This window comes from Augochlora pura, chromosome 10 (genome assembly GCF_028453695.1).
Source record: "Augochlora pura isolate Apur16 chromosome 10, APUR_v2.2.1, whole genome shotgun sequence".
Taxonomy (NCBI): domain Eukaryota; kingdom Metazoa; phylum Arthropoda; class Insecta; order Hymenoptera; family Halictidae; genus Augochlora; species Augochlora pura.
Window position 1 is genome coordinate 8,801,824 of NC_135781.1, and position 17,436 is coordinate 8,819,259.

General features: G+C 38.2%; 1 protein-coding gene across 2 annotated transcripts in view; it reads right to left on the minus strand.

Annotated features, from left to right (window-relative positions):
- Positions 1-667: 667 nt before the first annotated feature.
- The window catches only part of Aos1 (SUMO1 activating enzyme subunit 1), a 108,949-nt gene continuing 92,180 nt past the window's right edge, over positions 668-17,436 (minus strand). Inside the window, exons 7-8 of one of the 2 annotated variants that reach the window (XM_078192696.1) lie at positions 2,745-3,150; positions 668-2,566 (exon numbers count right to left, since the gene is read on the minus strand). The gene's annotated coding sequence lies outside the window, so the exon portion shown is untranslated. Of the gene's footprint in view, positions 3,151-17,436 lie in introns of both variants that reach the window. The other variant, XM_078192695.1, reaches the window with a different exon arrangement.

Consider the following 17,436-nt stretch of genomic DNA (forward strand, 5'->3'; position numbering starts at 1 on the left):
GTTTCTGGCAATGAGCTCCAACGCTGGAAAACTTGTGTTGCTGAATAATAATAGCAAGGCTGAATTCATTTAAACGCCTCCTTCTTACAATTTCAATGTTTTTAAAATGGATAATAATGTATAGTTGATTACCGTGACCAGTCCGGTAGGTTTAATATTAATCAGTACAATCGGAAAAAGGATGCTCGTACATCACTCTTTCATTCAATTTTCGTTTCATTTGATAAATTACTTTGACTTCGGGCAATTATCGAGATTGCTTTGTTGGCACACAAAGTGTTAATATCAAATCTATAATATTATCAATTTGTAATTAACTGTATGGATACAACCATCATGTAGTCCAGCTTTCTTAACGCTGCCCATGTCTTCTTTAAACTGTCAGTAGCAAGTCATATATCTGAACACCTATTCACTTTATCATGATCGCGGCGAAATCGATCTACGGTTATGGGCACCAGCTGATGCGAGCGCACAAATAGAGTTGCAAAACGAAATACTATCAATCCATCTGATCTTTTCTCTTTCGTCTTTTCGCAGGCCTTCTCTCCTCCTTCTCAATCTTCCCTTTCAATTTCACGCATCTGTAATTACAATTTATCCACGGATATATCACACGATTTTATTAGTTTTAGCATTTTATTAGGAATATTATACGATTTATAAAGATTACGTCACCTACAAATTAGCGTAGATAATATTTTTGTAGAAACTTACTTAAACAAGCTTTATTTTATTTATCACTATTGTCTTGAATCATATGGGACTTATACAGAAGACTATAATTTTATATATTATATACAGTAGTTACTAGAAATTAATAATTAAATTCTTATTCTATATATAATTTTAAGGCCTATAATATCAGTTTCAGCTAGGGAAAAGCTCAGACAAATTGGTGTTTAGTACTTATGCTTAAGGAGTTGATTTATTACAACTGTACGCTGTTCTTCATATTCTCGACACTGCCAGAAGTCTTGCTAACCAGTCATTCAGCTTATGCTAGTTTAAACGACACAAACATGATGAAGTTTCTAAATAATTTATACCCAGCGTACCATGGTATGTTCGTTTCTTAGTAATAGTATTGAAAATAGTCTACACCTTCAACTATACCTTGCTTTTTAATGAAATTGTTAGCCATTCTCGCTTGACGTTTATAAGCAGAAGTTAATTTTACATGTCGTCAATTTCTTATAATATTATAATTCACTTCTTCGTCACGACACGAATATCGACAAGCAAAGTTATTTTCATATTTTATCAATTATATCCCACTAAACTTGAGTCTCATAACACACCGATCACTATCACTTTTTCGAACGTAACGAACCTGGACGAGGTGCTGTGTCTACGTAACGCACACCCGCAAGTACAAAAATAATAAATCGAATCGCAAGAAGTTGAACTGTTTAACTGCAATTGACTTGGACACATTAGCGCAGACCGAACTTGACCTCTTTCCAAGTCACGGGATACATCGATCAGCAAATGATCGAACGGATATTATAACGGGTCGCGTTACGGATGGTACAGAGCCGCGCACAATGGGCGCAACAAATGAACGCGACAAAAGGAATCGAAACGGCGGAACGATCGCGGCAAATTGGTTTGACAACAATGTGATTTATTGCTGCAACTAGTCGTCGCGAAATGATTGATACTGTATCTGGTTTTTGAGCAGCGGGATTGCCGAGCGCGCTGCGCGATGATTACAGCGATTGATGGCAGTGCGAACAGCGAATCTCAAGATTAGGCGCGAAGAGTTGTCCAACAGTTAGTAAAATATCTAAGTTGTTCAATTTCTTGATTCATCGATTTTCAAGTGCTTAAATTATCAAATTACTTGACTAAACAATTTCCGAATATTTAAATTGTTTAATTTCTTGACTGAATAATTATCAAATAATTAAAGTATCAAAATACTTGATTTAATACTTTCCAAATATCTAAATTATTCCATTAATTGACTAAACAATTTCCAAATATTTAAGTTATTCAATTTCTTGACTTGACAATTCTTGAATATTTAAATTATCCAATTTCTTGACTGAACAATTGTCAAATAATTAAAGTATCAAAATACTTGACTTAATAATTTCCAAATATCGAAATTATTAATTACTTGATATTTTTATATTGTATTTAAAAGTTCTACTGCATTTCAAACTGACACAAGTACTTATCAAATAAGCGACAAAAAGAAACAAAAAATAATATAAATGTAAAAAAAGAACAAATATCGACACGAGCTGACAATGACCCCTTTCGATTCGGTCGAACGCATGTCGACTTATAAAGTAAACAAAAAGGTCACCGCCCCCCGAACGCATTTCGTCTTAAACCTAAACATTCCGGTCATCGACACCGGCGAGAACGCTTATCTCCTCGTAACAAAGACCGTCACATCTCAGAATCATACCGTTCTTCTTACATACTATATTAACAATAATAACTGTTCATAGATATGAAACGCGTCCATTCCATTTCAACCGTATTCAACGTCTCCCTGTACAAGATCATCATTAATCCCGGACTAGATTCGACACTATCGATGCAACGTCATCTGATCACCGAGAACAATTTGCTAATTACCACGACTTTTCGAAGATTAAATGGAAGGATTCGATCTCGTCCTTGCTTTCAAGCGACGCTGAAAGGAAAGACGTTCGAGTATCGCACCCGTTCGTCTTCAGCGCGCGATATCGGCCGATCATGAACGAATGCAGAGCTGAATCACTTACTCGCCTCGTATATTGCATTCCAACCGGTCCATGTTCCATTCAGCAACGGGGGAAATATTCCGTGGATGTCGAGGCCGGTCGGTTTCCGCTCCACGGCGCACGCTATCCATTTTCAAAGCTGGAAAATCGGGAGTGCAGCGAGTGCAGAGTCAATCCGGGAATTGATTCGCGCGGATCCTCTGGAAGGCAGTCGCGCCTATTCAAGAAATAGTCGATCCCACTCTCACTCTCCCTCTCTCTTTCTCTTTTTCCGTCTCGCTCTATTTTTTTCCTTTTCCACGTCGCCCCGGCACTTTCTTCATCGCTTCTCACGGGAAATGTCGTCCCGTTGCGATAAATTTCCTCGCGATGATGCGCTTTTGTGCGGACCCAGTCGTGTTTGTCGCTCGAAACTCTCTATTCAGACCTGAAAAACCAGTAAAAAATTGCTTGAAATCACTTCAATGACACTGGCACTAACATTTTTGTATTGGATATAACAATTATTCCTTGGTGATGTCAATTTTAAACTATTTTCAAATTTCGGAGTATATTATTCTGCTATTTTTAGGAAAAACAATCTCAGATTTTTTTACTTATATTTTTTTTAAACATGGTTCATATGTATTTAATATTATCGATAAGAAAATATAAAGCGTAAAATTATGACGATATTTATTAGGAATAACTATTTACTATAATAATTGGAGGAAAGACAAACATAACCGCATGTATCGAGCTATGTATCGAACAATTAATAAACACATCTGGTTTATTAAATATTTAAATATTAAAATTGTTAAAAAAATCTCTATTTGACTCATGTTTATTATAATCGATGGAGAAAATTTTCATTTTGCTTGTTAAACAGAAATAGTTTTTTGATTCCGTATAAGATACCTAATTTTTTTCATTTAATGTTACCTTTATTCAATAAATTTCTTTCTCATGACTACGTAGTACAATCAAACAAAAACGTTACTTCGGTTGAACGATATCATCTCTGTAAAAAATGTCGAAGAGCACTATAGTTCATTATTCCTTTCCGTCATTATTTTGTGGCAATTTAGTTTTTAAATTTGTTAAATAAAAATCGTGTTATCTAGTTGCTGCAGAAGTACGCTACCGCATATTCTTATCGTCTTCGAGCGAAACACTATAATAGGTTGTAGTACAATAGGAGGGTTTATCTTATCGTGTTAAAGCGGAACCGTGTTATAGGAGTACTACCTGTATACAACGTGAAACGAAAGGAGAATAAAAACCTACTCTCTAAGCAGTGCTAGAAAATGTGTAAATCGCTTCTGCAATATAAATGTCCTCTACAGAGCTCAGATAAATCAAAATAAGAGAATAATTAAAAATAAGAATTTCTTTGTTAAACCAATGGTGTTCTTCCCTATCATTTACGAATATCGCGCTCGAAGTTATTCTTAAGTCAGCGTGAATCATGTTCGTCCAATCCCAATTAACCTCCACTTTTCTACCCTTCGTTCTCCGGCAACACCGTCGCGACGCGTCGCAGCGTTTATTAACGCCCCTCCCGGGTCAAGCGCACTCGAGGTTTCCCCCGCGACGCATTATCCCCGAAATCTCATGCAAACAGCCCGAAATCTGACCACCTGCAACAACAGGCTCGACCCCTCCGGGCCGATTAGGAAAGATTGAACGCGCGTCTATCCGCGGCCGACTAAACGATCGCGCCGGTTTCGCGTTCCCGGTGAAAAACCCTCGAACTACAGCCATGGGGAGTGGTTCCCCATTCAGCCGGCGACCCTCCCCGGCTTCTTTCGCTTTTTATCCGGCCACGCTTTTCACCGGTCTCTGGAAAACGTCGTTATACTCTATATAAGTTTCGTCTTCGAGAACCTCGACGCTCAGATTCAGCCGATTTGTCAGGTGAAAAGAAGGAACGAAGACTGCTGCGTCGCTCGGAGGGGTTGGGCTCGTTTAGAGGCGCCCCAGTAATGACGTGTCCTGGCCTCTCGACACATGAATAACTTGATCTTCCGCGAAAAATAGTCGACGCGAGCGCAAACATGGCGTTTCGACGTTTTCACCATTCAATGGAAAACCACTAGAATATGTACAGACGGCACCATAATGCGTCAGCAAGAATTCACGTGTAGATCTGTGAAAAAAGCTTCTGTTCTCAGAATATTTCGATTTATGTTCATTTATGTTGGAACTGCAAATAATTGTCCCTTTGTTGCGTTTCTAGGGAAGCCAATGTAATAACAGAACTTTCAAGTGTTAAATAATGCGTTTATTAAAACAGTAGAATTTCCAAATATTGAATTATCTGTTTATTACAACTATAGAATTTTACAGTGTTAACCCTTTGCACTCGAAGCCATTCTACCTCGAATTCCAACGTAGTTTCTCTGATCCACGGTATTTCCATGTTATATGACTTATCGCATTTTATACATATGAAATTGAGTCATGTGATTCGCACTTGCATTTTTAATAATTGTTTAAACACTGGTAATTATAATAATTTACAAATTATTTTGAGACATGATAGAACAATTTTCTGTAGTGCCTCGGAGTTACCACTCGAGTGAGAAAGGTTAAATTATGCGCAGAACGTATTATTACTGGTCTTTTTTAATGCAAAATAAAAATTGTTTGTATCTATTGAACAGAACATGAGTTAAACATGTATGTATTTCCTCTTGTAGTAATTTCAGAAGATTTAAATTGTGTAATAATATTTCTACGGTTTCCCGGCATCTTCACTGCTGTGTATTTCACTTTCCCCGGCCGTCATAAATACATGAAATCCACCGTTTAATTATTAGACTTCGCTTTCACCGTCACTTTTTTTCGCTTTTCACACCTTTGATATAAACCTAGCCCCAAGGCAAAATAACGTAAGTTCACGAGATTTGTACACAACGAAGATTGCTTGAATTTCTCTACTGTTTTTATTTCCTATCTTTTATGTTCTCCGTACACTATAAATAGGTCTTACTTTTCACGATACTTTTTAGAAAATAAAACGAGTGTGTCCTATACTTTAAATCGATTCAACCCTTTGCACTCTGAAGCACAACTAAAATTGGTCTACCACGTCCCAAGATCATTTTTGTACCAACAAACCTCAGGTTTCAAAAATTGTTTAATTAAACTGTTGGCAGGAGTCACAAGAGTCAATTTTGTATGTGTAAAAGTTCATTTTATTACATAGAATTACAATACTATGAACCAGAAAAATGACTTCAGATTTACAGTTAAAATGGCTTCGGGTACAAAGCGTTAACTGGAAATACTATGTCACTGTTTATAAGAAATATACATGGAAAAAGCAAAGAAAAAAGAAGACTGTTATCATAGCTCTCGGAATAAATTTATTTTTTCGTCCGTTCTCTATCGCACCATACATCATTGTCTGAAATAAACGTACACCGAAAGATAAATGATAGTACACCCTCGCTAAAAGGTTTAATGAAACCGCAATACTGTATTCGTTCACGGTACATTTGGGTCGTGTTCCAAAAGGTCTGACACTAGACGGCTTCCGTTACTTAATAGCAACGAAAATGTCGTCACCGGTGTTCCGTTTCATACGTCGGAATTGTTCGGGTCGCGTATACGCCGCGTGTGCAGACTCGCGGTTTCCTTATCAGTAGTAGTAGTAGAGGTTACTACCTTAATTAGACTGTTAACGGGCGAGGATCATTTGCCGAGCGGGATCGCGTTTCCGCGAAGCCAATCTCGTGTGCACGGTTTCCAGCGAATCAACCTGTATACTCGTCTACGTGAATTTAATTTCGGTTCTATCGTTCTTCAGGCGGAACGGATCGGATGTCGATCGTTAACAAACCAGCTCGTAATAAACGAGCTTGATTGAATCTTTTTAATCACGATCGATACTGATCAACGGATCGACGATTTTCTGCATTCGCGACGAACGAACCTAAAGTGTTCGCTGTGATTGTCACAGATGTGGGATTTTCGCGATTACGTATTTTACGTAAAGATACCTAATTAATTGTTTGTTTATTTTTACAACACATTTTACAATATATTATTAAAATATATTTTACAATATGGTGCATCAGGTAAAAGTCTGCAATTACTCCATGAGTCATTGACAGCTATATATTTGGCTGACTATATTTCTAAGGTAAACAGTCGGGGTTTTAATACTTGTGTCTCGAGTTATTAAAAGTCTAGTTAGTAATTCGTTTAATTAGATTTAAAATTAAAAAGAGGAATATAATTAGAAACAGATTGACAGAATTAAATAATACATCTCAAACAAAGACATAATGCAATTAAATTTTTTATGGGACACACATAATGGATCTTAATTAAGTGGAAAGAGAAATCATGTTGGAGGACGTGACGAGTGCTAGAAAGGACAGGAAGATAGAGAAACGGCTTGACACATTAAAAGAAGTGTGACAAAAAAAAACAGAAAACTAAACATGGAATAAAAATACAATGGAGGAAAAGAGAAAAATACAGAAAGATTTCTATACAAGTAGGAAACACAAAATGAGCGTATCAAATAAGAAATTAAATAGCTCAGGAATAGAAAATAAGTAAATTCATGGTTCAAGTGACCAATTCAATAGGTATTGTAACGTAGAATAGTACAATGTAATTTAATATTACACTACACAAATTATATAATATATATATATATATATATATATATATATTATAATAGGGAGCAATATAATATTATATTAAATAACTTATACAATTGACATAATTTTAGTTACAAGGTTAAAATAAATACATTAACGATAATTTTGGATAGAACGCGTTGCATTAAAGCAGCACTACATTATTCCAGAAATGGTAGAAATAGATGAAAATTTGGCCCGGATCGAAGATGTAATCGGTTAGAAGGAGCCGTAGAACGGGATTCCGTGGCATTGAACATTTTCCAGGTTCTGAGCGGGAATCTGCTCCTCTAATTTCGAATTGGGCACACGGACTGATGACATTTGCATTTCCATCAGGAATTCGGAAATCCGGTTTCGTTGGTGGCCCCGCGGACTGATTCGACTGACGGTTACTGATTAAATTGAAAAGTCGAGAAAATCAATGCGTCACGTCTGGCCCGTTGGAATTAAGGGGAATTGGACGTGTACCGTATCGGAAACGTGTTTCGCCGCGATTAAGTGCACGGATAGCTTCAAGTGGACAGGATGGAGAGGCTCCGAGAGAATCCCGGCAATTTTCTCGGTAATCAGTATCGTGGAAACGCGGGAAACTTTTATACGGCAGACGTGGGAGGAGTTCGCGAAAGTTATTGCACTTTGAATCAATAAGAAACTCTGTCCAAGTAATCGTTCAGCTTCCATAACAAATTGAAATTATGTATAAACGTGAGTATACATTAACTGTTCCTGAACAGACCCACATTCTTTATTATTTTATCTTCGGTATATATGACGTAGTGGTACTTAAACAATTTACGGTAATTATTTAACTGCTTACCACCTCTGCTGATGTAAATTCTGAATAACTTTTTCTATACACAGTGACTCATATCAATATTCGAACACCTTTCAGAAGATATTAGAGAATCTAATTATATAGGCAATGTCTACAATACCTTTTTATTACATTCCGATTGCTTGGGATAAGTGAAAAGATAAGGGACTCACAGTTTTCAACTTTTCTCTTTCAAAAGTCTTTTAAAAGAAATCTGTATAGAACACTGGATCTGTAAAATAGGTTTTACAAAATTCCAAAGCATATTCCAGATATTAATTCAAACGTCGAAGCAACAAACTATCATCTATAGAAACGAACAGTGCAGCTGTCAAGAACCTGGAGACGATTCCCAGGATGTCATTCCCGTGATCTCTTATACAACAAATAAATAGTTTCTCGCTGAAACAGTCTCAGTGGGTTAATACGTTGTCGTTGGACCGGTTCCTGGCCGAGTGTGATGCAAATGAGCCGAGACCCCCCACGAGAGCCGTTAATGAGCCGATTTAGCCACGAAACCGTGGGGCAGCCGCCGAGGAGCGCTCACGACCGGTGAAGACCCCGTATTAACGCGATATGACAGCGAGATAGATGCGACCCTTCTTAAAGTCGTGAAGGCGTGATGTTGCCACCGGCTGGACAAAAGGCGCAACAGCGTTAAACGCCGCGTAATTCTTCGGGATTCGAACTAGTTTCCAGTACGAAAGCCTGTGGACGAGATGCGGAGATAATTTCAACCGATGCCAACTGTGACGATGCAAATCCCATCTTTCTTTCTGGACAAACATCGTATAAGTTGAAATGTTCCAACAAGGAGAAGTATTACTATATTTTACATTTAACCCGTTCCACTCGAGCGGTGACTCTGAGTCACCACTAAAATTGTTACAGCACGTTCCGAAATAATTTTAATGTAATGAAAAATTAAATTTCAAAAATTATTGAAAGTATAACTGTTGTTATATGAGTTACAGGATTCAATTTCAATTAAACATAACCTCTTTACCTTATAAAATGGAAATTCTATATGTTAGAAAAATTATTTTAGAATTACAGTTGAAATGGCTTCGAGTGCAAAGGGTTAAGCCATATATGCTCTTAAGTATTTACGTCGGAAAATTTTGATTATTTTCAAAGAGTAAAATGCTTTAGACATATTGGAAGAATACAAAAGAAAAATGTTGAAAGGGTTTCTGCTATAATAAGTGGTTAATTCTTAATAATATTTTTCAAATTATAACATGCCGTGTGCTCAATAGATCACTAATATTGCATACTAACTATAATATTGTATATAACTATCAAATATGACTAAATAAACTATTTTTAAATAATACAGTTTATCATGTAAAGAAACTAATTAATTTTGGAATGAAGCCAATTTTGAGATCAAACTCGTGCACGTTTATCAAAAGTTTTGAAAGCAGGAATATTAAAGTGCTTCATGAGCATCGGCTTTATTAAATAGCATGAGAAACTCTCTGGATGAAGTATCTTTTCCTATAGTAAGAACGGCGAAATGAAATATGTTCGTTGAAGCATTTCGAAAGTGTAAATTGAAATATGAAAATGCAATGCATAATGAATAATAGCGAATAAATCTGAGAAATGATTTATTCCTGTCATCAATGGCGTTCAACCTGTATATATTCATCAAGAACATACTTTACAAACCTAATTTTATTCTCATGAGCATTATTTCAAATTACATACGATTACATTTTGAAAAGAAAAATGTAAAAGACAAGAACAATGATTGATATGCAATTATGAAGTAATCATATCTAAAACGGAAGTCAGCAGTCGATTGTTTCTTCGACCTCCCGTCGCGTATTCCTAAACCGAAGCCAGCGAGGATCTCCGAATCGAATCGACGCAGGAGACACGCCGCCGTCGCGATTCGATCAAAATTCGATGGCAAACGGGAACGCGGATCCCGCGAGGGAGCCTGGCACTCATCGCGAAAGTTTCGTCCGTTCTCGAGCGGAGGCCGAGGAGGAGGCGACGGGCCTCAACCGTCGCCGGCGAAATATATGCGGAATCCGTTCCCCATGAAAGACGGGTTTCTATGGGCTCGTGCGAAATACCGGGTGTCTTGACAAGAGCAATTTATCATGCTCGATCTGTATTTGCATACGTCGTCAAAGGGCCCCGACCGCTTATGTCGGGGACATCGTGCAGTCGAGTACCTTTTGAAATTCGCGTGTTTGCGAATACGGCCGTCCCTCCTCTCCCCCACCTTACCCCCTGCCACCCCATATCTCTCCGCATCTCTTTATTTCTCTCCGCTTCCGCGTCTCCCTCCGCCACCTCCAACTCCTTCCTTCTCCTCCTCGAACCGGCCTCTTCGCCAGCGTAATACGAAATTTCTATCGTTCTACTTAACTCTGCTTATCTCTTCTCGCTACCGAGATCCTTTGTGTCTTGCGCTCTCCTAAGGTCGGCCGTCGCCTATCTGACCGAACTACACTCCTTTCCCTCCCCTATCCCCCGTGTTTCTTCCTGGTCTTCTTCTTCTTCTTCTTCGTCTTCGTTTTTCCTTTCATCTTTCTCCGTCGAGCCATTCCCTGACCTGTTCTAATCTGTCAGGTGTGCTCCGCTCATCCCCGATGGTCTAAAGGCTCCCGACAGACCCTCCCCGACCAAAGACCGGCCCGGCTCCCGCCGTCTCCACTGTTCGAGGCAAACGATGCGCGAGATATGAACTCGTTACGCGCACCGAAGACTTAACTGATCGTTGGCAGAACCTGATCTCGCAGGACGATGAGGGATCAACGATGGCTGACGCTGCCGCTGCTCCTCTATTTCGAGGCTGCTGGACCGTGGGTTTGCCTACACGATGGAACGAATAGGGTGGACTAAGTCGATCAAAGGGAGGGGTGATGCGATCGTAATCTTTTATTACGATACCTACGATTTTCTTCTTTCTGGACGAGCCTTTCGCTGCGTTTTTTGATAACTTCGATAATGCAGTAAAACGCCAATTATTCGAACTCTGATTACTGAAATCAGTCCAGTGTTTCATTGTCGCTATCTGCAGCAGATGATCTTTCGTGATCCAAAAACAAATTAGATTGCTTTAACCCTTTGCCCTCGGAGGATTTCCACTGACTAACAACTCGTGTTTATTTTTTCGTAAAGTAGTAAATAATGCTTGAAACGTTGTAAATTATTTTGAAATAAACCGTGTATTAAGTTTTAAACTGTTTCTTTGAAATAATTGGAATTAATTGTTAAAAATAATTGCTGTATGAATAAATTTACATTTATACAAATTTCAAGAAATATTATATTTTTGTAACTTAAGGGTAATCAAATTAACGGCAATCTTGGCAAGTGACAAACGAATGAAAGAGATTAAATAAAAAATTATATCACATATATAACATGTTTCAAATTATAAGATTAGTACTCTTGCATTTAATGAGTAATTTCAGACGTAATTTCCATAGTTACAAGCAAATTATTCGATTTTCCGCCGCCTCAGCTCAATTAGTTCAGATAATTAACTCTCTTCTGTATTTATGTATACTACTGAGATATAATGGCTCGAAAAATATTTGATGGCTTATTTAATGAATATTAAAGAGCGATGTGGAAAATAGGTAAATTATTGCTCAGTCATTGAAACGTTTCAAGAAATAAGAATACTCTGTAATGATGAACAAATTCCAGAATATATGTTCATAATTCTACTAACGAAGGCAATTTTTGAGGCAATTAACATTGTTCTTTTGTCTTTTTAAGTTTTTAGTAATTGAAGTGAGAATTGTTGTTATGATACTTAGTCACACTGCTGATTTGCTCTCTCCATAAATTCTTTAAGAAATATTTAGAAATCTTGAGAGATGGACAAACTTTTTGGTCCTACTTTATGTAAAAAAGAGTATTTAGTTCAATAAGAAAGTTTCATATGAAGACTCTTGAATCAATATGCTAAAATGTTAAATTTATATAATTAATTGATGAATTCGACTGGTTTTGCAGACGATGATATGAACTTTCATAATGTTTTGAACTATATTACAACATCACATATGTGTAATTGTTAAATAGTACTAAATGTTATTAATACTACGTTAATTACATAATGTGTTGATTCATTACTTAAACATAAAAATCAGTTTTATTAATTTTCCAAACACCTTATCAGAAACATAAATTGTCTGCTGGCCAGTAAACCATCCCCTATAATACGGTGACGATTTAATAAATATTTCGGACGCGAGTTTCACGAAACTCGATTAGTGTAATTCGACTGTGCTGCGCTGTAGGTCTACAAGTATTTCTATTAGCAACAAGCAGCCTGATCATTTTATGGGCGGTTCGCGCGATCTTACGGTCAGACGTTACAAGAAGCGTTCGCCCTGCCGACGATGTAAATGAGTAATTGTCCAGTTAGATTAGCAACAGTGAAGTGTCCGTTGTGAAATAGGGTCTCATCGCGTCGTGAAAAAAAAGAACGTGGTCAAGACAGACCGTGACTTATCTGTATCGAGGACTGAACAGCACGTTCTTTGCGAGGAGAGGCGTGACAATCGTAATCCCGATTCGTTCAAGACACTTGAATGGCAACGAAACTGGACGCTGGTCAGTCATGGGATTGGAGGGTGCACAGCGTGTATGGATGAAGATCCTTCGACTCGCGTCACCTTTTCAGGGGCCCGAGCAAAACGGGTGCACGATGATCGAAGATTAATGGTGATCCCCAACTCGCAGCGATTTGCTTCGTTGCATATTTAACAGTACAGTTCCAGCGAGGAGGATGGAATGGAAGCTTTAGTAGAATTTAATATAATTTAACACTGTTATTTGTCTATCAAATTCATTAACATCGTGTACGTAACAATGTGTCAGGCTCGTGATAAAAATTTCAGACATAATAAATATAAATGCTATTCATTTCTTTCCGAAACAAAGCGAGATTTAATTATTCTGTCGTCAAAGTCTTGCATTGAAAGTTGTACGAAGATATACAGGAAATAAAAATTGTCTCGTTCTATTATATAAATGATTAAGAACGAAGAAGCCAGCTTGACAACAGTGTGGTCATTTAAAATACGCAGCATAGAATAACAGTAGAAGAATTTGTGAGTATCCTTTGACGAGATTTTCTTTTATACTTTTATTTGAGAATAGGTTGTATTTAATAAGATATTGCAAGGCTGATGACTACACTATGGAGCTTGATACAAAGTACGCATTATCTGTCTCTGTTACAAGAAATTAAAGTAAAAAATGTTTGTATGCTTTCTTAATAGGTCTACTATGTTGAAGATAATATAACAGCATTTAAATTTTGTGTTTCGCCTACGCACTTTTATCACAAATGCATTAAATCCGCAGTCTATTGATGTTACAACTACGGTATTAGGGGGTTGCTGAAACAATTCAATTAAATTAACTAAAGGAACTACATTGTTAATAAAATTGATGATTTTCCTTCACAAGAAATACAGTAACATATATAGAACAAAAATTAATGATTCGGAAATTTAATCAATTTATTCTGCTTTGAAGATACGTAAATGCTATTTCTTATTTATTTAATCCCCTTTGTGTTAAATAAAGCCAATCATGTTATATTCCATCTCAACACGCCCAATGCTACTTCTCCAAAGTACCTAAACTAACCAGAGCCATTTAAATTAATCAATTTCTTTAAACTTTCCTACAAGATACAGAGTCTTATAATAATATCGTACAAGGACTATTTTCTCGTTCGATTACTCGCAAAGCTAGCAACAAACTATGGTGGATCCATTCTCTGAAACCAGAAACAAACCAATAGTACTGAAACGACTCGTACAGTGGTTGCTGAAGCGAATCGTTCTCACCCCTGGCAACCTCAAGAAAAGAAGAGAACAAACTGAGGAGCGGTCTTTCGGGTGGCATGGATCATTCCGGACGATCGTCGCATTAATTTGCCATTAATATCCTCTGCGGACCCTGAAAGAGAAAGACAAAGAAAGAGAGAGAGAGAGAGAGAGAGAGAAGAGGAGAGAGCCGGTGGAGTGTGTAAACCTTCTCTAAACAAGAGTTTGCGTAACAAATGACAGTCGGTTCTCGTTCACGTACCGCGGACGAGCTTTAATGCCGCAGCCATGTATGCATACGACCGGAGGAAGGTGATTAATGCCGCCGCGGAGGGTCAAGATCCTCCACGATTAATCAAATTAAGGGTGGAAGCGAGAGATAAAACTAGCACTCCGGTCGTGGAAAAGTCCGGCGTGGCGACGCTCCGTTAACGACGAGGCGGCGACGGCTGGTTTTCGGCCGACCGTTGAAAACGGCCGATGAAAAATGAAGGGCATGACTTATCTGTATCGAGGACTGTCGCTCGGACCGCCGCCTCCCTTGCAAAGAGGCGTGACCGACGGGGTTTGTTCGCTGGTCGGGTTTCCGGTGAACAGAACTGACTGAAAGATACGCGTGCGGTGAAGAATGACCGGTTGAAACTCGCGGCGTTCATACGGCCCTCCGATGTTCATTCAGGGGGAAAGAAAGATTTTTCGTCTCCTGCCGACACTGTCTCTGTAAATGGTAGAGATCCAGCAAACGAAAGAGCAAACCATGTAAGTTAAACAAATTTACATCCCCGTCCGTTTCAGCATTTTTATAGTTACGAAATTCTGAGCATCTGGACTAGTGGATATTCTGCATCTCGAACGAGTACGCAAATTCTCCATTATTACTGGTAAAAATTATTGTTGGCAAAAATTCCAAAATTACGATCACTTGTTGTCATCTAGTAATATAAAAAACTCCTATTTTCTTAACCCTTTGCCGTACTTTAACGTGTCAGACTAGTGACGGAGATTTATAACAATAAGCTGTTGCGTATGAATGTTCATCCATTCCTTTAAGGATTCAACTTTTATTCTCTTGTCACCAATATTTAAACATTCGACTAGATATAAGTATGCAATGATTATAAAATTCCTCTTTCTTCGAAGAAATTAGTGCGATCGAACATATTCTAATCGTAATAGTTGTAAAGAAAATGTTACGGCAAGGGGTTAAGAATAAATACATTGACATAACCTTACGTACACTGAATGCCAACATAGATATTTAACGTATTAAAATATTAATAAAATCAATCGATCTAGTATCTGAATCTAAAATCTAACAACGTGATGCAAACTTCTATTGTCATTTCAGGTTTTTTCTAGTCTCTTCGGCGAAAGGGTTGAATCGTTTGATTTACTGGCTGTTTATACCCTTTTCAACCCCAAGGTCTGCATTATAACCGTATTTATACTAATAGCCCCGGTCGAAAGTTTAGCAACGATGGTAGCTGGTCCAGTCGTGATTTAGTAGCTACGTTTTTCGGCTATTAAATGGGCGACAAAAAAAGGGATGGGACAAGGAGGTGCGAAACCCGTGGCGTGTCCCGTGCTCGCAGTAGGTAAAATGTTGATCGTAAAAATTTCAACACTGCTTACACTAAATGCAACCTCGTCCCTCGAGGGGTGCCGCGTCCATTGTTTTCACGCTACCCCATTTCTTGTACCCTTTCAGCTATTTGTTTGCAGAATAAACAGTTTGAATCGAAAACAAATATGGCGGTAATTAGGGGGGAGGGCGTGCACTACGACCTCTGTAATTACAAGTATATTCGAAAAATTGCTTAATTTTGCGGTAAATTGGACTGCATACTTCTAAATACATAAATACTTCTAACAAAAGCAACGGAAAATAAATTAAAAAATCTTCCTAACATTTAATAAAAATATCGAAATCTTCTGTAACTAAAATCTTACGCAACAAAATTTTCGAAGTCGCTGAATCATGGAGTCTATGCCTGAGTAATGCAACTTTGTCGACGACTGTAGGCAGTCTCGAGAACAATTCCATTGTAGTCATTTCCAAGTTTGGTAGCTCGAAAAGTTGCACGATTGGATACTTTCGTTGAAAAGGAAGCACGAAATGGTAGCTTCGAAGGAAAGTACGAATTCTATAACAGTTTCAAGGAGCCCTTTAATTCGAGGTAAAACTTCAACGAAGAAAATTATGTCAATTATTTCTGACATCGGCGAATGATTTTTTTATTAAAAACGCATAACTTACTTTCTACCTAACATGACCATAATCTCAAGAAGTTACAATATAGTATCGATTGTCAGGCAAAATGTGTGACGTATGTAATAAATGGGCTGTGGATCTTCACGGAAAATATAAAATTATCGCGGTCCATTAAAAGAAACGGAGGTCCAATAAAAGTGTATTCTTCGGTTAATGACGTTAATTTTCATCTAATGTTTTCGCTGTCTCGTATTTTAACTACTGATACCTATCATAAATTCTATAAAATCCGTGTTCACGTAATAAAACTTGAATCGCCTTCAAGATCGGAGAATCATCATTTTCAAGGCTGATAAGCTCCTTTCGATGATCCAACGTCACGGTCAGTCTTCGTCGGGGTGACCTCCGTTCCTCCAGAGAATCTACGCCGACGTCGTCGGACGTGCGTACATAATTTTGGATTTACTGTTCGCGTTAAGTCCGTCCGAATTTGAGGATCGGGCCAGGAACCGGTGAGATACCGGCGCGGCCGGCCATGCATCGTGATTTGTGGACGTCAATATGGGGGTTACGCGTGACGTATCTCACCGATCATAATTACATCCTGTTACTGGAGATCCTGGCTCCTTCCTCGTCCACCTAAGCCGGCGACGTCGCCCTTCGCCTGCTTCTCCACCCTTGGTGACGTCTCTGGAGACCCTCCTGATTTACCGACTTCCTCTTGGCTTTCGTCTAATAGCTCAATCGCTTATTTCACTGACTCGCGTTCTCCTCGGCTTTCTTTCACTTTAGTACTCGTTAAGCGGAAACGATGGACGAATATTCCGTAATAGATAGCTGATGTCAAAGTGGAGTGATGAGGTAAGTCTCGCTAACTAAGTCACCAATTGTGATCTCCGTTTTAAATAGTTTCCCACGATAATGACATTGGCTGAAATTTTGCAGGTTACTTTGATGGCTACAGACTCAAAGAAAGACGAATCAGCTTTTAAAAGTTAGCAGTCTCGGCTCTATCTCGGGAATCGATAAGGACAAAATCATACATTTTGAATAACAATGTTTTACAGCTTCCTTAGTTTCTACTTAACAGAATGGCTGAGAGAGGAATAATTTAATTCAAATTAAGGTACATAGAGAACACGTGCTAACGATAAACAGCACTGCTATTCAAAGATCACCAAAAGGACCTGGAAATATATGAGCGAGCCCCATTAAAGAATCATCAATT